The sequence below is a fragment of the Chiloscyllium punctatum genome, chromosome 47, assembly GCF_047496795.1.
Source record: "Chiloscyllium punctatum isolate Juve2018m chromosome 47, sChiPun1.3, whole genome shotgun sequence".
In the NCBI taxonomy this organism is placed as follows: domain Eukaryota; kingdom Metazoa; phylum Chordata; class Chondrichthyes; order Orectolobiformes; family Hemiscylliidae; genus Chiloscyllium; species Chiloscyllium punctatum.
The window spans coordinates 18,491,902-18,513,727 of NC_092785.1; positions in this window are offsets into that span (position 1 = coordinate 18,491,902).

Genomic DNA, 21,826 nt, shown 5'->3' on the forward strand with positions numbered 1-21,826 from the left:
GAACAAGTCCACATTGACCCTTCAAAGAGTATCCTACACAGACCCAATCTCCTACCCTTTTACTTTACATTTACCCCTGATAAATGCACCTAACCTACACATCCCTGAGAACGAGCAGCAATTTAGATTGGCCAATTCACCTAACCTGCACTTCTTTGGATTTTAGTAGGAAACCAGAGCACCCAGAGGAAACACACGCACACACGGGAAAATGTGCAAACTCCACACAGACAGTTGCCCAAAGGTGAAATCGAAGCTGGGTGCCTGGTGCTGTGAGGCAGCAGTGTTGGCTAATGAGCCACTATGCCACACCAGTTTCTGGAGTTTGAGGGAAGTGTGTACTGTGCCCATACATACACACCTTTTATATTAACTTAGAGTAAAATGCTTTAAAAAGATAACTTAAAGAGAGTCTAACTTTTACATCTGCACTGCTAAAGCATACCACCACCATAGCTCTATTCCCGTCTCCCAGACCAGGCCATATTGGTTTTCTGTGGAATTTAGAAAGGTAAGGTGTGATCTGATCAAGATGTTCAAGAAACTCATCGGAAAAGACAGATTAGATTAATACAAGCGTTTTCCACTGGTTGGGGATAATAGAAATATGGGTCTGAGCATTCATGAGAGACGGGCTCACCTGTGACGATGCTGCTCCTTTATCAATGTTATGATATCCTTGGGTTTTTTTTTAAAAGGGAGGTCATAAATTATTCAGACTTAGAAATGTCTAAGTTGAAGGGTTTTAGAGCCAGTTTCATTATAGCTAACATATCCTGTCTCGGGATTTTAAATATTTGAAGAAATATTCATACAATGAAAGGGGAGTTGTCATTTCTCCCGCTCAGCTCCTCCCGGTTTGATTTGGTTTTACCACAGTTGAAAACGTTGTTGGATCCCAAAGAAGCAGGTCCAGGCTGATCCTCCTCTCTCTCTGACTTCTCTCCTCTAGGATCCTGGGTTTGAGGTTACCTTTTGTACGAAGGGGTACAAATTGTTGCAAGCATTGGGAACAGCATCATTAATTTGGGATAATCTGTTGGGTTTTCGGATATGTAAAGATATTTGTTATTCTGTTCTCTTTTGTTTGTGTTTCATTCGGTAATCTTGTAAATAAATTCTATTTTGTTTAGAACTAAGTAGGTTGCCCAGCTGCATCTCTCTGAGAGTCACAGAGTCACATAGATGTGTGTATCATGGAAACAGATCCTTCAGTCCAACCCGGATCCATGCCGGCCAGATATCCCAACCCAATCTAGTCCCACCTGCCAGCACCAGGCCCATTTCCCTCCAAACCCTTCCTATTCATATACCGATCCAGATGTCTTTCAAATGTTGCAATCATACTGGCCTCCACCACTTCCTCTGGCAGCTCATTCCATACAGGTACCACCCTCTGCATGAAAAAGTTGCCCCTTAGGTCTTTTACATCTTTCCCCTCTCACCCTAAACCTCTGCCCTCTATTTCTGGATTCCCCCACCCCAGGGAAGAGAATTTGTCCATTTATCCTATCCACGCCCTTCATAACTTTATAAACCTCTATAAGGTCACCACTCAGCCTCCAACGCTCGAAAGAAAACAGCCCTAGCCTATTCATCTCTCCCTATAGCTCAAATCCTCCAACACTGGCAACACCCTTGTAAATTTTTTCTGGACCCTTTCAAGTTTTGCAACATCTTTCCAACAGCAAGGAGACTAGCATTGTGTGCAATATTCCAAAAGTGGCCTAACCAATATCCCGTAGAGCTTTCTTTAATAGTGGCACCACGTTTGCCAACCTCCAGTTTTCCGGCACCTCACCTGTGAGTATCGATGACACAAATATCTCATCAAGAGGCCCAGAAATCACTTCTCTGATTTCCCACAGAGTTCTAGGGTACACCTGATCAGGTCCTGGGGATTTATCCACTTTTATGCATTTGAAGACATCCAGCACTTCCTCCTCTTTAATATGGACAATTTTCAAGATGTCACCATCTATTTCCTTATATTATATATCTTTCATGTTCTTTTCAACAGTGAACACTGATGCAAAATACTCGTTTAATGTCTCCCTCATCTCCTACAGTTCCACATTAATACCGCCTTTGTGAGCTTTGAGGATCCCTATTCTCTCCCTAGTTTCCCTTTTGTCCTTAATATGTTTGTAAAAATGTTTTTCGATACTCATTAACTCTATTTGCCAAAGCTATCTTGTGTCCCCTTTTTGCCTCCTGATCTCCCTCTTAAGTATACTTCCACTGCCTTTGTACTCTTCTAAGGATTCATTTGACTGATTTTGTTTACATCTGACATATGCTTCCTTATTTTTCCTATTAAAACCCTCAATTTCTTTAGTCATCCAGCATTCCCTACATCTACCAGTCTTTCCTTTCACCCTGACAGGAATGTACTGTCTCTTGATTCTCGTTATCTCATTTCTGAAGGCTTCCCATTTTCCAGCCATCCCTTTACCTGCGAACATCTGCCCCCAATCAGCTTTCGAAATGTCTTGACTAATACCATCAAAATTCGCCTTCCTCCAATTTAGAACTAAAGGATAGTGATCTATCCTTTACCATCACTACTTTCTTGAAATGTTTAAGGGGGTCTGGCCTGGTCCATGAACTCAACAATGTCCTGTGCAGCTGGACCGTGACATCCCAACTCCTAATATTGTACAAAATGTTCTTAATGTCCAGGTAATGAAAACAAATTATTCATAAAGTTTTATCTTTAATAACGTTAGTGGGTTTAATGAAGGTTTTAATCTCTTGTTGTTCTATTTTATTTTATAGTTGTTCTTCGTTTCTGTGAATAAAACTCGGAAAAGTTTAAATATTTCAGAATAATATATTTATTTCTGCTGCATAACTTAATAATCCCTCACAATGACAGTCCAACTCAGATTCTCAAACTCACACTCAGACACACACCATTTATCTCTGTGTCTTTCTCTCTCTGTGTCTTTCTCTCTCTCTCACACACACACACACATCAGACATGTATTTATGCTGCCCCTTCACTCATTTTCCAATATACAACTGACTCAGAATGTTGAAAGCTAAAGAAAGGAGATGTAATAATCTAAAAGTAAACTCATTCTCATCAGTGAACATATTAACTTCAGTAGTTTCATGTACATTTTACACTTGCAAGTTGTTTTAGTAAAGCTGCAAGTTATTAAACTGCAAATTAGTCTTTCCTCTTGCTATCTATGACCTTTGACAGTCTGCTAATAAATATATACACAATGATCAATATCCAAAAGTTAAGGATTCAGGGTTAATGCTACCTATAGGCACATAACAATTTGCTTGAGGCTCAATGGCAAATGGAAGCAGAAATTGGCACTTGGACATTTCCGATGGAATTTTGTAAGAGGCCAACATTTGATTAAAAGATCTCGATTTCAAAGTGTGTATTATGTTCCGGTCGAGTTCATAGTCAAGCAGTTACAATAGGAAGTGCTTGGGATGATTGAGCTGAAGGTCATTGTTATAATCACAGTATTAACTTTTACGTTATTTAATAACTTATCTTTATACAGGGTGTGTATTATAAATAGCTGAACCTGATTGCTCCTGACAGAAAAGATTGGAATACATGAAATAAGAATCACATTGCAGAAGTAGCATTTTACAGACAAAACAAAAATCCTAACATAAACTCAGGTGTTAGAATGCAACATTTGCACCGGGACTTCGAAGGAAGAAATCACTACTTTTTTTTATTTCCTGGTAATCTTAAATTTCTTGAAATGGAAAGAACCCAGTGCTGTCGAGTCAGCATATTTTGCTGCAGTGGCAACTGTTAATGATTAATTGTTGCAACCATCCAGCAAGTAATCAAGCTCTAAGACTGACACATGAAATGGGACACAGCAAACGTTTTAACATTATCACAATGCAAACAGAAAGACAGTTCCATAAAATTGCATTTCTCAGAGTGGAGGTGGCCTTCAGTTTCCAGTGAATAAAGTTGGTTACTGATAATCATGTTCACAGAAATCCTAATCACGATCACATTCATTACCTATTAACAAAACAGTATGCATTAAGGAGAGCCACGTTATACCCATGTTCTCTAAAACAACGTTACTGAACAATGGCAGACAAACTGCGTCCCATGTACACAATCATACAGTCTGACAGGATTGTGCAGGGAACATAGCATTCCAGATTTTCAGCCGAATTTACTGGCAATAAGGTTCCACATTCCTTGATGATAAAAATTTGAATTTAAAAAATCCACATGAATTTGGTTAACAAATGAGGATAATAATGAGCATTTAAGAACTCTGTAAAACTGTCTCCATAATATCCCTTAGTGAAGGACATCAGCCAACCATATATGGTCTGGCCGATCAACATATCCAGAAACAAAGAAATGTGGCAGAATCTGTTGGGTCAACTCTCTACAGCATCTACTGAAAATAATTAAACTCAATGAATCAACTGCTGTCAACAGAGCTCCTGGATCTACACTGGAAATCACTCATTAGGAGCCTTTGTTAATGTTGGCAGAGCTGTCCCACAGACTCGGCACAGAATGGCCTGCCATATACATTAACACTGAATCCTATCTGACAGGTATGTTCGCAGACACCACCATTCCTGAGCATAATTCCGCCCAGTGCCAGGACTGACCTTCCTGAAGGGTTGCTACTCCACTCTGGAATCGGGATTGAGCTGCCCAGCGATTCCTATTTGTGGATTCAGAGACCTGTGAAATCTGATGGAAGGAAACCTTTTGCTAATGAGAGTCTACCACCCCCAACAATCTGCCCCCACCTGACCCCATATTTTTCCATGTTATACACCAGCTGGGGGCAGCATGAAGGGCTATTGGAAGGGACTTCAATGTCCATCAGCAAACGTAATTAGGGTGGCAGCACGATGGATGGGATGTCCGATTTCCAGGCTACACAAGCTGCCAATGGAATTTATTGAGACGAGAAAATAAATGGATTAAATTAACTATGAAAGTTGTTGTCACCGTTATATCCAGGAAATTATTGGTTGATCTGGATCACCATACTGTCCTTGTGACAATGACAGCAAGTCTTCACATTGACCATTCAATATGGAAGAAAATTGTGTCACTCCCACCCTGGTAATTAGGGCAATCCTTCAACAGATCGTGAAAGTCAAGACTGGGCATCATAAGGGGCTCAGAAAAACAGCAGCAGCAGACCTGCAATCAATCCCATGCTGTCACTTTTAAATCTCAGGTGATGCCTTTAGTTCGAGATTCTCCAACCAGTGGAAATAGTTTAGCTTTATGTACCCTGTTCATCAGGTGATGGAGCGGCACTCAAAAACTTGTGATTTCACATAAACCTGTTTGCAAATAACCTGATGTCGTGTAGTTTCTGACATCACCAGTCCAACAGTCCAACGCCAACACCTCCACCTCATGGCCAGTGGGAGAGGAAGAAGCCGGTACAATTACAACATTTAGAAAACATTTAGACAGGTACTTGGGTAGGAAATGTTTACTGTGATGTGAGCCAAACTCAGACAAATGGAAATGCATCGGTTCAGGAAACTTGTTTGCTGTAGATGAGGTGGGCCGCAGATGTGGGCGGCACGGTGGCACAGTGGTTAGCACTGCAGCCTCCCAGCGCAAGAAACCTGGGTTCAATTCCCGCCTCAGGCGGCAGACTGTGTGGAGTTTGCACATTCTCCCCATGTCTGCGTGGGTTTCCTCCCACAGTCCAAAAATGTGCAGGTCAGGTGAATTGGCCATGCTAAATTGCCCGTAGTGTTAGGTAAGGGGTAGATGTAGGGATATGGGTGGGTTGCGCTTCAGCGGCGCGATGTGGACTTGTTGGGCCGAAGGGCTTGTTTCGACACTGTAAGAAATCTAATCTAATCTTGTTTCCATAGTGTATGAGTCTAATTCTGTTAGATGGTGGTCAGTCACTATCCTATTTAATGACAGAGCAGGCCCAAATGGCTGAATGGCCTCCTCTTGTTACTCGTCATGTTTATTGTCTCCCTCTGTATTGTTGTTTGGTCACCTTTCATTAATTATTGACACTTTCATAATGTCCAGCTTCCTATTTATATAATTTTAAAAATGTGATGCTTATTTGACGGTTAGCCTGAAACTTTAAGATCCTTCTTTTCATTGGGGTATATCTGTGTTACAAACCATTAACCATCTGATATTGCTCCTCACTGTCCTTTGTGGTAAAATCCTTTCCCAATGCACCATATCAGACCTTAACTTTGTTCCTTTGTAACTGCACTCGATAAATTTTAACGTAATTATTACCAAACACCATTTCTCACTCCGGAAATGAATGCAAAATTTGAAACATGTTACTGTCGCCGCAGCAGTGGAGTTAGGCCAAAGCTGCAGCAGTGGAGTAAGGCCCAAGGAGACAGCATTGGAAAAATTCCCAGGCACCAGCAGTGGGGTCAGGCACAGGCTGCAGCAGTGGAGTCAGGCCTAGTCTGCAGCAGTGGGGTCAGGCCCAGGCTGGAGCAGTGGAGTCAGGCCTAGTCTGCAGCAGTGGAGTCAGGCCCAGGCTGCAGCAGTGGAGTCAGGGCCAGGCTGCAGCAGTGGGGTCAGGCCCAGGCTGCAGCAGTGGGGTCAGGCCCAGGCTGCAGCAGTGGGATCAGGGTCAGGCTGCAGCAGTGGAGTCAGGGCCAGACTGCAGCAGTGGGGTCAGGGTCAGGCTGCAGCAGTGGAGTCAGGGCCAGACTGCAGCAGTGGGGTCAGGCCCAGGCTGCAGCAGTGGGGTCAGGGTCAGGCTGCAGCAGTGGGGTCAGGGCCAGACTGCAGCAGTGGGGTCAGGGTCAGGCTGCAGCAGTGGGGTCAGGGCCAGACTGCAGCAGTGGGGTCAGGCCCAGGCTGCAGCAGTGGGGTCAGGGTCAGGCTGCAGCAGTGGGGTCAGGGCCAGACTGCAGCAGTGGGGTCAGGTCCAGCTGCAGCAGTGGTGTCAGGCCCAGGCTGCAGCAGTGGAGTCAGGCCCAGGCTGCAGCAGTGGGGTCAGGCCCAGGTTGCAGCAGTGGAGTCAGGTCCAGCTGCAGCAGTGGGGTCAGGCCCAGGCTGCAGCAGTGGGGTCAGGTCCAGACTGCAGCAGTGGGGTCAGGCCCAGGCTGCAGCAGTGGGGTCAGGTCCAGACTGCAGCATTGGGGTCAGGATCAGGCTGCAGCAGTGGAGTCAGGTCCAGCTGCAGCAGTGGGGTCAGGCCCAGGCTGCAGCAGTGGGGTCAGGTCCAGACTGCAGCAGTGGGGTCAGGCCCAGGCTGCAGCAGTGGGGTCAGGTCCAGACTGCAGCAGTGGAGTCAGGTCCAGCTGCAGCAGTGGGGTCAGGGCCAGGCTGCAGCAGTGGGGTCAGGGCCAGGTTGTCGCCGTGGAGTCAGGTCCAGCTGCAGCAGTGGGGTCAGGTCCAGCTGCAGCAGTGGGGTCAGGTCCAGGCTGCAGCAGTGGGGTCAGGTCCAGACTGCAGCAGTGGAGTCAGGTCCAGCTGCAGCAGTGGAGTCAGGCCCAGGTTGCAGCAGTGGGGTCAGGTCCAGCTGCAGCAGTGGAGTCAGGCCCAGGCTGCAGCAGTGGAGTCAGGTCCAGCTGCAGCAGTGGAGTCAGGCCCAGGTTTCAGCAGTGGGGTCAGGCCCAGGTTGCAGCATTGGAATCATTACCATGCACCAGCAGTGAAATCAGGAATAGGCTGCAGCAGTGGAGTCCGGATGTGGCTGCAGCAGTGGTGTCAGGTCCATGCATTTTCTCCCTGTGCCTGTGTGAGTTTTCTCAGGGTGCTCCATTTTCCTCTCATAGAACAAAAATGCACACCTTAGGTGAATTGGCCATGCTATATTGCCCATAGTGTTCAGTAATGTGTAGGTTAGGGTACATTAGTCAGGGATAAAAGGAGAATAATATGATAGGGAATGGGTCTGGTTGGGTTATTGTTCAGAGGTCGGTGTGGACGTGTTGGACCGAAGGGCCTGTTTCCATGCTGCCAGAATTCTCTGACTCTATGAAAATTCAGCAGGAATCTGAAGCAATAATAAGCTATTCTGCTGACACTTTTATGGCTTAAGTCATCCCTAATAAATGATTGGTCTTCTTGGGAATGATGGAATTATCGATCATAACTTTGCCCACAGGTCAGACATGACCTTCAGTCCCAAGATGAAGGACAAGATCAAGATATTTAAGATGAAGAAGAGGTAATAATGAATAAATCAGTTAAAACCAATAAAGGTGAGGCTAACTCTGATTGAGGTAATGCTTATATTCACATATTCATTAATAAAACAGAGGAATCCTTGTTTTTCATTGCTCATTACCAGGCGGAGGGTGTCACTGGCTACAACCAGCATTAATTGTGCATTCTCTCCTTGCCCAGAGGACAGCTAAGTGTTAACTACATTGCTGTGGTCTGGAGTCCTGACTAGGCCTGAGCAGGTAAAGACATCAGTTTCCTTCCCTAATGGGCATTAGTAACCCACAGGGTTTCCTCGTAACAATTGTAAACTCATGTAGTTATAGAGCACAGAAACTGACCATTCAGTCCAAGCAGTCTCTGCTGACCATGAACCCAAACTGACCTTATCCCACCTGGCTTGGCTTGGCCCATATTCCTGCCAATCTTACTTATTCATCAACTTATCCAAATGTCTTTTAACTTTTGTACTTGTCCATGTATGCACCAATTCCATGGCAGTTCATTCAACACTGTGTTAAAAACATCCCTCATGTTTTGATTAAATCTTTCCCCTCTCACGATAAAAAATATGCTCCCAGTCTTGAGGTCCCCCACCCTAGGTAAAAGGTACCTGCCTTTCACCTTACCTGCACCCCTGATGATTTTATAAACCTCTGAAGTCACCCCTCAACCTCCTATTACGCAGTGAAAAAAGTCCCAGTCTATCCAGCCTCTCATTATAACTTAAACTTTCCATTCATGGTAAATCTCTGCTGAAACCTCTCCAGCTTAATAATACTCTTCCCAGAACAAGGTGACCAGAATTGTGCACAGTACTCTAGAGAGGCCTCACCAATGTCTGCCTGTACAACGTCAACTTGATGTCCCAACTCCAATACTCAAAGTTCAGAGAAATGAAGGAAAGCATGTTAAACACCTTCTTAACAACCCTGTCTACCCGTGACGTAAAGAATTAGATACCTGAACCCATGGGTCTCTCTCTGGTCTACAACAATATCTAAGGCCCTACTTTTAAGTTGTAAGTCTTGCCCTTGTTTGTTTTACCAAAATGCAATACCTTGCAGTTAGTCAAAATAAACTCCTTCAGCTCCGCTTCAGCCCATTGAACTAATTGATGAATGTCTCATTGTAATCGAAAACAAAATTCTTCACCAGTCTTGGTGTCACCCACAAACTTAATAAGCAGGCCTTATATATTCTCATCTAAATAATAATAATGACAAACAAAAGAGGGCAAGGAACCAATTCCCGTGGGATACTACTGGTCACAGGCCTCCAGTCCGAATACCAACCTTCTACAATGAGTCTCTGTCTCCTACAGTGAAGACAATTTTATATTCAATTGGCAAGCTCACCCTGAATCCCATGTGATCGAACTTTACTAATTAGCCCACCTTGTCAAATGCTTTTCTCAAGTCCAAGATAGCAGTGTTTACTGCTCTGCTCTTATCAATCTTCTCGGTTACTTCTTCATAACCTCAATCAAATAATCCAGGTAAAGACAGAATGCTTAAGATATCGAAGGGTGTAGACACATCATTCTTTGAAATTTGAGTTAAAGGTAGACAGGGATGCTAACGATGTGTTTGGAACACTTGACTTCACTAATCAGACCTTTGAGTATTGAACTGGTTGTACAGGACATTGGTTAGGCCTCTTCAGGAGTTCTGTGTTTAATTCTCGTTTCCCTATTATAGGAAGGATAGTAGTAAACTGGAGAGAGTTCAGAAAAAGTTTAATAGGGATAGTCCTGGGAATGGAAGGTTCCTGATATAAAATTAGATGTCCTGGACATCTTTCACTGGAGTGCACGTGGTTTTTGTAAATCATGTAGACAAGGTGAATACCAAAGATCCTTTCCCTAAGTTGGGAGAGTGAACATTTGTTCAGCTGAGAAGAAAAATAATTAAAAAGGGTATGAAAGGTAATATTTTTACCCAGAGAGTGGTCAGTGTGTGGAAAGGACTGCTGGAGGAAGTGACGGATGTGGGGACAGTTACAACATTTAAAAGACATTTGGGTAAGTCCATGAATAGTAAAAGTTTGGAAGGCTGTGGGCCAGTAGCAGGCAGTGGGAGTAGTTTAGTTTGGGATCAATGTTGGCATGGACTGGTTGGACTGATTGGTCTGTTTCCATGCTGTATGAACCTGACTATATGACTTAGCTTCAAATTGGAGACAGAAGAAGACAATTGAATGTTCCTGTGTAACAGAAGGCATCTAGAAAGTGAAAGTACAATGGGGAATAGTGAGGCTAAATGTGAAATGGAAAGGACACCTCCTTCACACTTCCAAGTGAATGCAGTGAATTACTGGAGGTGGTATCCTAGTGGAAATATATGTAAAATAATTTGCACTTTCAAAAGACTTAGAAGATAATTGTACAGTTCAGAAGAACTTGGAGGTTCAGGGAATTGGGTGACACACAAAGTATTGGATAGAAACGTAACAACAAGGCATGGTGTCGGTTACATTATTGTGGCTCAGTCTTGCAGATAGACTCATGTCAGATCTGTGCATGGCAACCTTTGTGTATAATCAGTTGAACACAGGTTTGGAATTTGATATTTTTCTAAAGTCACTGAAACATAGCTGTAAGGACAACAGATCATAGTCACAAAATTATTTCAGTGTTGGTTCCAGCTGGTCCTGTGTGATTTCTGCAGGAGCATTCTGCCAAAACAAGTCTCCCAAATCCTTCCATTTGACCGACAGTTCTCCCGTTTCAGGATGAAGACCAGTTCCTTTTCAAAGTTGCAATTCAACTGGCACCAACAAACCTCTTAAAATAGGTCATTCAGTTCGGGATACAAATATTGAGTCCACAGCAACTGCTTTCAAAATAGAGTCAATGTAATATCGATGAGCAATGATATGAAATGATTCTGTAATGACCTCTCCAATGATAAAGAAAGGGAGGACCGGGAGTTAACAAGATCAGAAATTGGCCATGCTAAATTACCAGTAGTGTTAGGTGCAGGGGTAAATGTAGGGGAATGGGTCTGGGTGTGTTGCGCTTCGGGGGGTCAGTGTGGACGTGTTGGGCTGAAGGGTCTGTTTCCACACTGTAAGTAATCTAGTAATCTAGATACTAGCCAGGCTCTCAATACACATTCCATTGGGTTTGCAGTGAAGAGCAGAACGGTTTCGAACAAGTGAAAGTCAGTTTGATTGACCAAGAGGGCAGGTGGCAGCAGAGTGTCATTATTGTGAGGGGACTAATCCAGACCCCAAGCTAATGTTCTGGGTTTGAATCCCATCAGTGCAGATATAGTGACCTTGAAGTAGTGTTAGTGTAATAAACCCTGGGCTAGCCAGTGAGAGCCCCCTGGCTAGATCAGACATGATGTCATTGAGTGAAGGAGATTACATAAAAGGGCAAGTTACCTACTTCTGTATCTTATTTTGATTTTAATATCGGTCATTTCCTTATTTTTCAACAAATATCCCCCAAATATATTCTCCAGAAAACCAGGTCATGAAAATATTGCTTTTATGTTAAATAATGCCGATAGATACACTTACTATCTGTTGCTACATTTCTCACTATTTTGTTTGTCTCCTAAACAAGTTTTCCTTCTTTATGCACCATTTTAAAATTAAAATCCTTGCAATGTTCCAACTCTTTTACGTTCTTCTTATTTTGGTAATGCATGTGTTCTCAATGTTTAAATTCTTCAGTTTACTTCATGCATTATTCCATTGCAAACATTTGTCTTGTTAAATTGTAATTTTGCTGAGCATTCTGAAATATCTTCTCAACTGTCTGACATATTGTCTGGATTGGCCTAGATCACAACCTAATTCCCAAATTCACTTCATCTTGGTGTCCTCACAGTTGGCCTATTTAAGATGAAAGCTCCAACTTTAGATCCACTCATTTCCCTCTCAAACCTGAAATTTTGTCTTTTTATGTTAAGATCACTGTTACCTAGGGATACCTTCACTTTGTGGTCATGAATACCCTGTGTTATTGCGGCATTAGCAGATATAACATTGTCACCTGTCTGGTTAGCTGCAGAATGTTTTGCTATTTGAATGTGTGCCAGAATCAGACATTGGACTGTTATTTAATCTCCTTTCAGATAAAAGCAAGATCTGCAGATGATAGGCACCTGAAACAAACAAAAATAGAAATTGCAGGTATGGCAGTACCTGTCGGGAGAGAAATGGAGTTGAACTCTGTATTTTCTCCGGCAATGCTGCCAAACCTAAACTACCCAAATAACTGGTGTATAAGTAAATTAAAATCACCTATGACATGAGACTATCTTTCACACAGTCATCGTTATTTCTTCCCAAATGTTTCCTAGATGTTGGTGCGTGCACGGAATGAGCTGTCAGAAGAAATATTGGAGGCTGGTACAATTACAACATTTAAGAGGCATCTGGATGGATATATGAATAGAATTGGTTAAGAGCAATATGGGCTAAATGCTGATAAATGTGATGAGATTTGTTTAGGAAATCTGGTTGTCATAGAGTAGCTGGACCAAAGAGTCTATTTCTGTGCTGTGATGATTGGTAAGTTTGCAGATGACACTAAAATAGGTGGCATTGTGGACAATGAGGAAGGTTATCAGGAATTGCAGCAGGACCTTGATCAGCTGGGGAAGTGGGCTCAGATGGCAAATAGAGTTGAATATGGATAAATGTGAAGACTTGCATTTTGGAAAGTCAAATTAAGGTCAGAGTTTCATGGTCAATGACATGGCCTTAAGGAGAGCAGTTACAGTTAGACAGAGCAGTGAAGAAGGCTCTTGGCTCACTGGCCTCCACCAGTCGACCCTATGACCCTATGATCCACAGCCCAAGCTCGTAACAACACCATCCCTTCACTCTCTCATCTCGAACCAAACTTAATCTGAATGCTACGGCTCTCTCTCCATTGTATCAATAACATCTTTAGTTAACAGTTACACACACCTGACTTTCACTCAACTTTGTGTCATTCACAGATGGCTTGTAGCCCAGGCTATTCAGTTTGTCATTTTGTCGAAGTGCTCTGAGTTCTGGATCCCACTTCTTATTGATTCCTTGTTTGTACTTTATGTTCTCGGATTGTGAGAAACTAAACATTACATTGAAGCCTGATGTCTGATTGTCACACTTCCTGGAGGAAAATGTTTCAGCGCAGCACAGTGCGATAATTTCCACATTGAACATTTTAATTATTTTGATTATCTAATAGCAATGTTATTTTTCTTTAACCTGATACGTAAAAACATCTGACCTGACTCTATTTACTGAATGCTTGTAGCTAACGCTAATTATGATTTCATCACTGGCTGTCTGGAGAATCAAAGCTTCTATAAATAAAAGGTTATATTCATTGCCTCAGTTGTGCACCAGCTGGATGCTTCAAATCTGAAAGAATACTTTAACCACCAGAAGATGGGACAACCAGTTATTCTGCTGATAAGAGCCATTTATTACCCAACACCGGTGGCCATTGATTTTGCTGTAAACATTTCCAATTAATTTGTTCCTTGATGTTTTTTGGATAATGTCAAAGGATGCAGTTCTGTCCTGGCAATGAATTGAAACATTGTCACCTTCCTCTGTTTTTCCTTCCAGCAAACACGCTGACAATTGTGATTCTTTGCAGGGGAAACTTCAAACCTATGCCCTCTAGTTCTGGACTCCCCGACCTCAAGGAAAAGACTTTGCCTATTTACCCTATCCATGCCCTTCATAATTTTGTAAACCTCTATGAGATCACCCCTCAGCCTCCGACACTCCAGGGAAAACAGCCCCAGCCTGTTCAGCCTCTCCCTATAGCTCAAATCCTCCAACCCTGGCAAAATCCTTGTAAATCTTTTCTGAAACCTTTAAAGTTTCACAACATCTTTCCGATAGGAAGGAGACCACAATTATACACAATATTCCGATAGCGGCCTAAGCAATGTCCTGTGCAGCCGCAACATGACTTCCCAACTCCTGTACTCAATACTCTGGCCAATCAAGGAAAGCATATCAAACGCCTTCTTCACTATCCTATCTACTTGTGGCTCCACTTGCAAGGAGCCTTGAACCTGCACTCCAAGGTCTCTTTGTTCAGCAACACTCCCTAGGACATTACCATTAAGTCCGGCTAAGATTTGCTTTCCCAAAATGCAGCACCTCGCATTTATCTGAATTAAACTCCATCTGCTACTTCTCAGCCCATTGGCCCATCTGGTCCAGATCCTGTTGTAATCTGAGGTAACCTTCTTCGCTGTCTACTTCATCTCCAATTTTGGTTTCAATGCAAATTTACTGACTGTACCTCTTTTGTCCGCTTCCAAATCATTTGGATGTTCACCCTAACCTGCACATCTTTAGATTGTGGGAGGAAGCTGGAGAACCTGGAGCAAACCCATGCAGAGACGAGGAGAATGTGGAAACTGCACACAGGCAGTCACTGAAGCTGGAATTGAGCCCGGGCCTCTGGCACTGTGAGACTGCGGTCCTGAATACTGAGGCACTGTGCTGCCCCAATGATTTGATTTTTAGGAATTGTACCATCTCCGATGACAGTAACTGAAGGATACCTGGTAATTTGGAGGCCTAACATAAAGGTTGAGAAAATCTTCTCTCACATCTCTGTCATCTCTAACAGTTTTTCACAAAGATGCATAGAATACTGATTTAAACTTTATTTCTGATCCTTCACTAACATACGATCGGTCTCACAAATAGTTATCCTGCAAATGGTTCTAAATCAGATTGGAATATCAGGGCAGCATTAATGTGTTGGAGTGAAGGGTCTGTTTCCGTGTTGAATAATCTATGACTCCAACTCACAATTAGGAAATCTCAATTGCTGTATACTCACCAGTAGGGTGTCTCTAGTTAATAAATACAATAATTTGAAAGAGTGCAATAAAAAATTTTTAAAAGTAGTATCATTACCCATCCTCAATATTAGATGCTACGCCTTATTGATAATTATTGAGATTTATTTTTCAGGTTGAAGAATAATCTATTCTCTGAGGAAGGATTAAATAGGTTGAAGTGGATTCATGCATCAAATGATTTAACTGTAATAACAGAATGAAAGAGGGTGAATAAATTATTTTCTCATGATTTGGCCCGCATTGTGGGGGATGCCCATTAGAATCAGTCCAGTTACGGAAGTGCATTTCGGGACTTGTACCACAGACTGGAAATAGCCTGTGTGTGTCAAGAGAAAAGATACAAAATCAACAGTCCCACTGCCTCCTTTCTCAGAACCTGGATCCCAAAAAGTCCCGACAGAAATCCATCAAATCTATTGCTCATTTTTAAAATGTCGATATCCTGTCCTCATTGTTCAATAATCCACTTCCTGTCTTTGTGAAACATAATTCCAATTTAGTGTTCACTTGACTGAGCACTTGTGTTCATTCAGAAACCATGACAATAATAGCCCAATCGTGTCACGTTGTCATTCTCCATCCTACCTTCACTCTGATCTGTCTGCTCTTCAAAGGCTCAGAAACACTTCACATTTTATTTTCAGCTCTTTGCAATGTGTTGAGGTGACATTGAGGGCCAGCATTTTATCATGTAGTAACTCCTCCCACTGGGGCAACTGGTGCTAGTAAACGTTCCACGGTACGACAGAGGCACTGGGAGTTCGTGCTCGTGTCCCTCTCGGGAGGATTGAAGCATCTCTAAATTCAGGTTCTCCACCAACCAGTGGCTTAGAGTTAAAATATTAGCATCATAAAAATGGGACAGCCAGTTATTCTGTTGTTCGAAAAAAAATACTACCCAATTCTTGTTGCCTTTGTCGCTCCTGGTGAGCATTTCTAACTCATTAGGCAGAAGTGATGACTGCAGATGTTCGAAACCACAGTTTAGATTAAAGTGGTGTGGGAAAAGCATTGCAGGTCAGGCAGCATCGGAGGAGCAGGAAAATTGAATGAATCCTGATGAAGGGCCTTTGCCCGAAATGTTGATTTTCCTGTTCCTTGGATGCTGCCTGATCTGCTGTGCATTTCCAGCACCACTCTGACCAAAATTTCTAACTCATTGTTGCCAGTATCTCTTTCTTTGTTTCTACAGCAAACCCAATGACAATTGTGATTCTTTCCAAAAGGAACTGTGGCCTTTCCAAATGTATATCTGTCTACATGGTAGCCATGGCAACAGCAGATCATGGTGATGTTCATCAGTGTGATGTTATAACACATTTTCAGCTTTAATTTTGCATTTTCATTATTGACATTCACTCCCATTTGCAAGCTAATTTTAGATTTAACCACCGTCACCATCGACTTGTCCATTTGGTTCACTACCAGCTTCACATTTGACAGGTTTGTAATTATTTGTTGTCAAAAGGTTAGAGCAAAACATTTCAACCGGAAAACTGCAATGACCGTTACAATGGCATCTGTGTCATGATGGGGATAAAGAACATTCCATTTCTCTTTGCATTTGAACCTCAGCAAATCATCAACAAGATGCACTGGGGTTGCAGGACAAGGGAAAGCTTCTTCTCTTCACCACCAGGGGCAGCCTACGCCTGGTTTCATGTTGCCTGAGTCATCTGGCTTCCCTTTACATTCATCATACTGTTTAACTCTCTGACAATCAGACGGATCTTGCTCGGCAGCAGAGACCAGAGTGGACTGAGAGGGACACGTGGGAAGAATCGTCAAGACCTCGAGATAGAGAACCAAAAAGATTCCATCCTTTTTCTCATCGCCGTATCAGGCAGCTTCAACTTACAGCAGTTGTTAGTTTTGCAATAACTGGATTAACGAACACCACTTATTACCGAGGTGATCGCACCAATCCTAGATACATCGCCACTGAGGCTTGAAATATGTTGGAGTTTTTGACTTCCTGCCCTAAACCTTGCATTTATGCAGCAATTCAGAGGAAATTCAGGGAGAAGGTGAAGGAAGCATTTAAAGATTTATGGAGACTGTGTTTTAAGACTTTTTCTAAACTGAAGACATGCAAAGTAAGATTCCCTTTGTAAGTTTAGACTGCAGTTTCGGTTTAGTTTCTGACTGAGGCTGGGTCTCTCTCTCTCTCTCTCTGCCACATTAACATTGACACTGCAATTTCACAGATAGGCTGTGTGTTTCCGTCCTTTTAATCACTTATTGCCTAAAATGTCTGTGATTGTCAACAGTTCATTCTACTATCGCTCTCCACGCAGTTCATGTGTTTCTCAAACACAACTCGTGTAGACAGCAGAGTTTATTCTGCTGCGGGCTATCTATTCTACTTTATAGACCTAGAGTGAATTTGGGTTTGTAAGAAAGACTTTTCATTTGTTGTTTGATGAAAACATCGTTCATTGTTAATCCTCCTGCGATGGTATTTCTAATCCATGAGTGTCCCATGAAAATGATGTTGAATCGTAGAATAATACAGGATAGAAGATGACCTTTAGCCAATCAAGTCTGTCCCACCAAAAAGATACTACTTCCTACACTAAGCCCACTTTCCCATATTAGTCCCATAGCTTTGAATGTTAAGATACTTAATATCATCCAAGCTCTTTTTAAAGATTGCGTGATTTTCCTGCCTCAACCAGGCAACACATTCCAGACCCCCAGAACCTCTAGGTGAAAAGGCTTTGCCTCAAATCCCCTCTAAACCTCCTGCCTTTCACTTTAAAAATATGTCCCCTGGTTATTGATTCTTCAACAAAGATGGCTAACTGCTTTCTATCCACCATGACTCTCAATTTTATGCACTTTTAATAGTGTCTGCTCTAAATCTTCTTTGCTCCGAAAAAAAACACAAGCTTATTTCTTTGTCACTGCGAAGGTAAAGTTTATTCGCAACGACCAAGTGTAGCAGGTAAAGAGGTTACAATATTAAGAGACACCGGATCCTCTTAATCTGTGAGGCCAAAAGATGAGGAGATATGTAGCTCTGAAGGACTCCTGCCTGAAAAGATATGAGTAACGAGAATTCACAGTGAGACAAGAAGTGCTCATTTGAGTAAAGTGAGCTTAGATTTGTGACAAAGCTGCTCCTTGAACAACGTTATGTAGTCCTTGGATTTTTTTAGAGAGGTCTTAAATGACATAGACTCCAAAAAGTCTGGAGTGGAAGGTTTTAGGCCAATTTGATAATAGCTAATGGATACTGCCTCAGGCAGAGCTCCCAATTAAAAAGAAGAGTTGTACAATGAAAGAGGAGTTGCCAGTTCTCCCAGTTCAGCTTTGAGCTAGTCTTTTTTTGAAAAAAAGTAGTGTGAAAAGAAAGGCTGCTAGACCCACAGATGGTCCATGCTGTTACTCTCTCTCTGACTTCTATGCTATAAGTACTTGTGTTTAATTTTACCTTTTGTGCCAAGGAGTGTTTATGAGGATTTTTGCAAATATTGGGAACGGTATCATTAGGTTTGGATAATCTGAAGGGTTTTTCGAGAGGTTAAGTTATTTGTTTGTGTTTCGTTCGGTAATCTTGTAAATAAATTCTGTTTTGTTTAACACTAAGTGGTTTGACCAGCTGATTCTCTCCTGAAATATACACTTTACACCTGCTTGAAACAACTTGCAAAGTTAGGGTCTGGGCTACCTTTTTGAAATAGTTGGAGGTGTCTGGCCTGGTCCGTACAGGTTGGAGTCTCTTTGTGGGATTTGTTCTGCAGTTCAAAATTGGGATTAAGTTATTGAACTTGATGCAAGCGAGTGGTAGGTGTTAGCATCTTTTGTTCCAAATGTTGATTTTGATTGGTTTAAACAGTGTTTGGGATAGCAATGGCTCTTTCGATCACCAAGAGTTTTCTGGGGGTGGAAAACGTGACCTTGGGGTATTTTGCAAATAGTCATTAATACCAAGCTGCTGGAATTAGCAGGCAAGCTGGAATTTTGAGCTGCCTCCTTCTGTGAGGAAAGGAGAGTTAATTACAGCAATAGTGCGGGATTTGAATTTGCTGGAAATGCCATTGGAATCTTTAGAATTGGCTAAAATTCAATTGAAAATGAGGTAGCTTAAGTGAGAGACAAAAAAGCAAGGAATTATGATTAAAAGCAGAGGAAAGAGAAAAGGCAAGAGAGAAGAGAGAGAAAAAGAGAGGAAAGTAAGAAAGAGAGATACTTTGAAATTCAGAAATTGGCACTTAGATGGAAAGTCAGCTTAAAAGAATGGAAATGAAGGCTGAAGGTAAGATTAGTGAGGAAGAGAGTGAGGATGAGTAAACCCATGGAAGCCAAAGGCCGCTCGAGAAACTGATTAAGTATATTTATCCATTGCCTAAAATTGATGAGACGGATGTGAAACCCTTTTTCATCTCATTTGGAAAGGTGGCTGAACAAATGTGGTGGCCAGTGACCATTGGTTTTGCTGATCCAAACAAAACTTGTAGGTAGAACTAGTGAGGTATTTGCATACCTATCAGAGGAGGTATCGACGACAGATAAGGAGGTGAAGAAAGCCATCTTAAGTGCATATGAAATTATGCCAGAACCCTACAGAAAATATTTCAGGAATCGATGGAGGGAACCTGGTCAAATCTACATTGAGTTTAAAAGAATCAAATAAAGTAATTTTGATAGGTGGATAAGGACATTAAAAACAGCGCAAACCTATAATGCTCTTAGAGAGATAATTATTTTGGTGGACTTCAAAAATTCACTTCCAGAAGTAGTGTAAACTCATGTGGAAGAGCAGAGAGTTAAAATGGCATGATTACCAGCTGAAATGGCTGATGATTCTGAGCTGGTTCATGAATCGAAGTTTGGCTTCCTAAATCAATTTTAATCTATGAGGGATAGAAATTGGGAAAAGATAAATCCTCACGTGGAATTGGAAAGGGACTCCTTGATGAAGATCATCAGGAAAACTTACCAGAGGATAAAAGGAAACTTTTGGAGCGGAAAGCGAAGTTAAAAAAGCTCTGGTGTTTTCACTGCAATAAAGTAGGCCACATTAAATCGCAGTGTTGGTGGGTTAGGAGAAGCACTGAAAAGCCAGATGTAGGAAAACAGAATAAGCCAGTGAATTTTGTTGGAATGATGACAGAAAGCACACCAGAGGTTAGAAAGCTGCACCAGAATATACAACCTAGTTGGAGGTTACTAAAGGAGGGAGTGCCTGATCTTCTTAAACCAAATACCTATGACGGTAAAGTTTACTTGTATAGGCCAGGAACAGAAGGTAAAGATGTTACAATATAAAGAGACACAGGATCCTCTCAGTCTGTGATGCTGAAAGATGATGAGATATGTACTTCTGAAGAACTGTTGCCAGGAAAGGTACTAGTAATGGGAATTCACAGTGAGACAAAAAAATGCTCAATTATATAAAGTAAGGTTAGAGTATCCAGAGAAGAGAGGAGTATTTGTGGAAGAAGTGCTGGACAAACTTTCAGCTCCAGGAATACAATTTGGCCTTGCTAATGAGAAAGCCAATTCACTGAAAGGAATGCTGCCTACTGTTGTTGAATAGTCAGTGGAAACTCAGGCAACTGACCTATTGCGGGACAAATATCCTGGATTTTTTTCCGGAATGTGTGGTAACGAGATCATAAGGCCACCAGTTAAAACAGAAGATATCAAAGTGTACAGATAAAAAAAGTTGAAATGCAATCAGCAGAGACCCTGTTTGATCAGCTGGTTAGCACAAAGCAGGAGCGGATAGATGACATGGCAGACATCTTTAGCTCACATAAATTAACTAAGTTACAGCAGAAAGATGAAAGCTGAAAGCAATTGTATCTAAAGGCATACACAGAAAAGGAACTCAAATTTATCCCTGAATGTTTTTATCTTAAAATTATGTCCTAATGAGGAAATGGAGGCCACCACATATTCAGCCAAATGAGACATGGACAGAAGTTCATCAAATTGTATTGCCCACAGGGTAAAGAAAGGCAGTGTTGCAAGTGGTGCAGGAGTTACCACTAGCAGGTCATTTAGGGGTAAGGAAAACACAAGCTAAAATACAAAAACATTTTTACTGGCCTGGACTGCACAAGAATGAAATTGATTTTTGACACACGTGTCATACATGTCTGCTAACTGGAAAACCACAGGCAGTAATAAAACCTGCACCTTTAATCATCATACCTGCATTTAAGGAACAATTTGCAAGAGACTTAATTGATTGTAGGATCCCTATCTAAAACAAAAAGTGGGAATCAGTATTTGTTGACAATAACAAATGTGTTGACTAGAGTTTGGGAGAAGATTGGTACCTCGGGTGATCTAATACACTACCCCACAACTTTGACAGGCGATCCACCTGCAAGCTGGTCCAGTTGGCACCTGCTCCACATGGATATACAATCCCACGTTCCAGCATTCACAGATTATGCACAACACATCTATCACTCTCATCAATTTTCCATCTCCATGTCTGTTCCCCATCATAACCACCTCCGCAATAACCTCCCCCACCCTAACCCCTTATCCAGCTACATATTCCAATCATCACATTCCCCTGTGATCTCATTCACTCAGTCGCCATCACAGACTCATCGTGAACTCACTCAGACAAACTGCTGAAATATTGTGAATGAAAAATCAACCGAGGATGACGTGACAACCCAAATGGGAATTGTTGTCTCTACTCTCCAATCAGTGATGCTTCTGAGTGACGACAGGGATTTAAGATGAACTTTTAAATTCAGACAAGACTATGAACCGATTTCCCAGCCAGAAAAGAAAATAATCCTTGGCGTAAGATTGAGCATAATGGAACTTGAGCTATATTTTAATGATAATTACC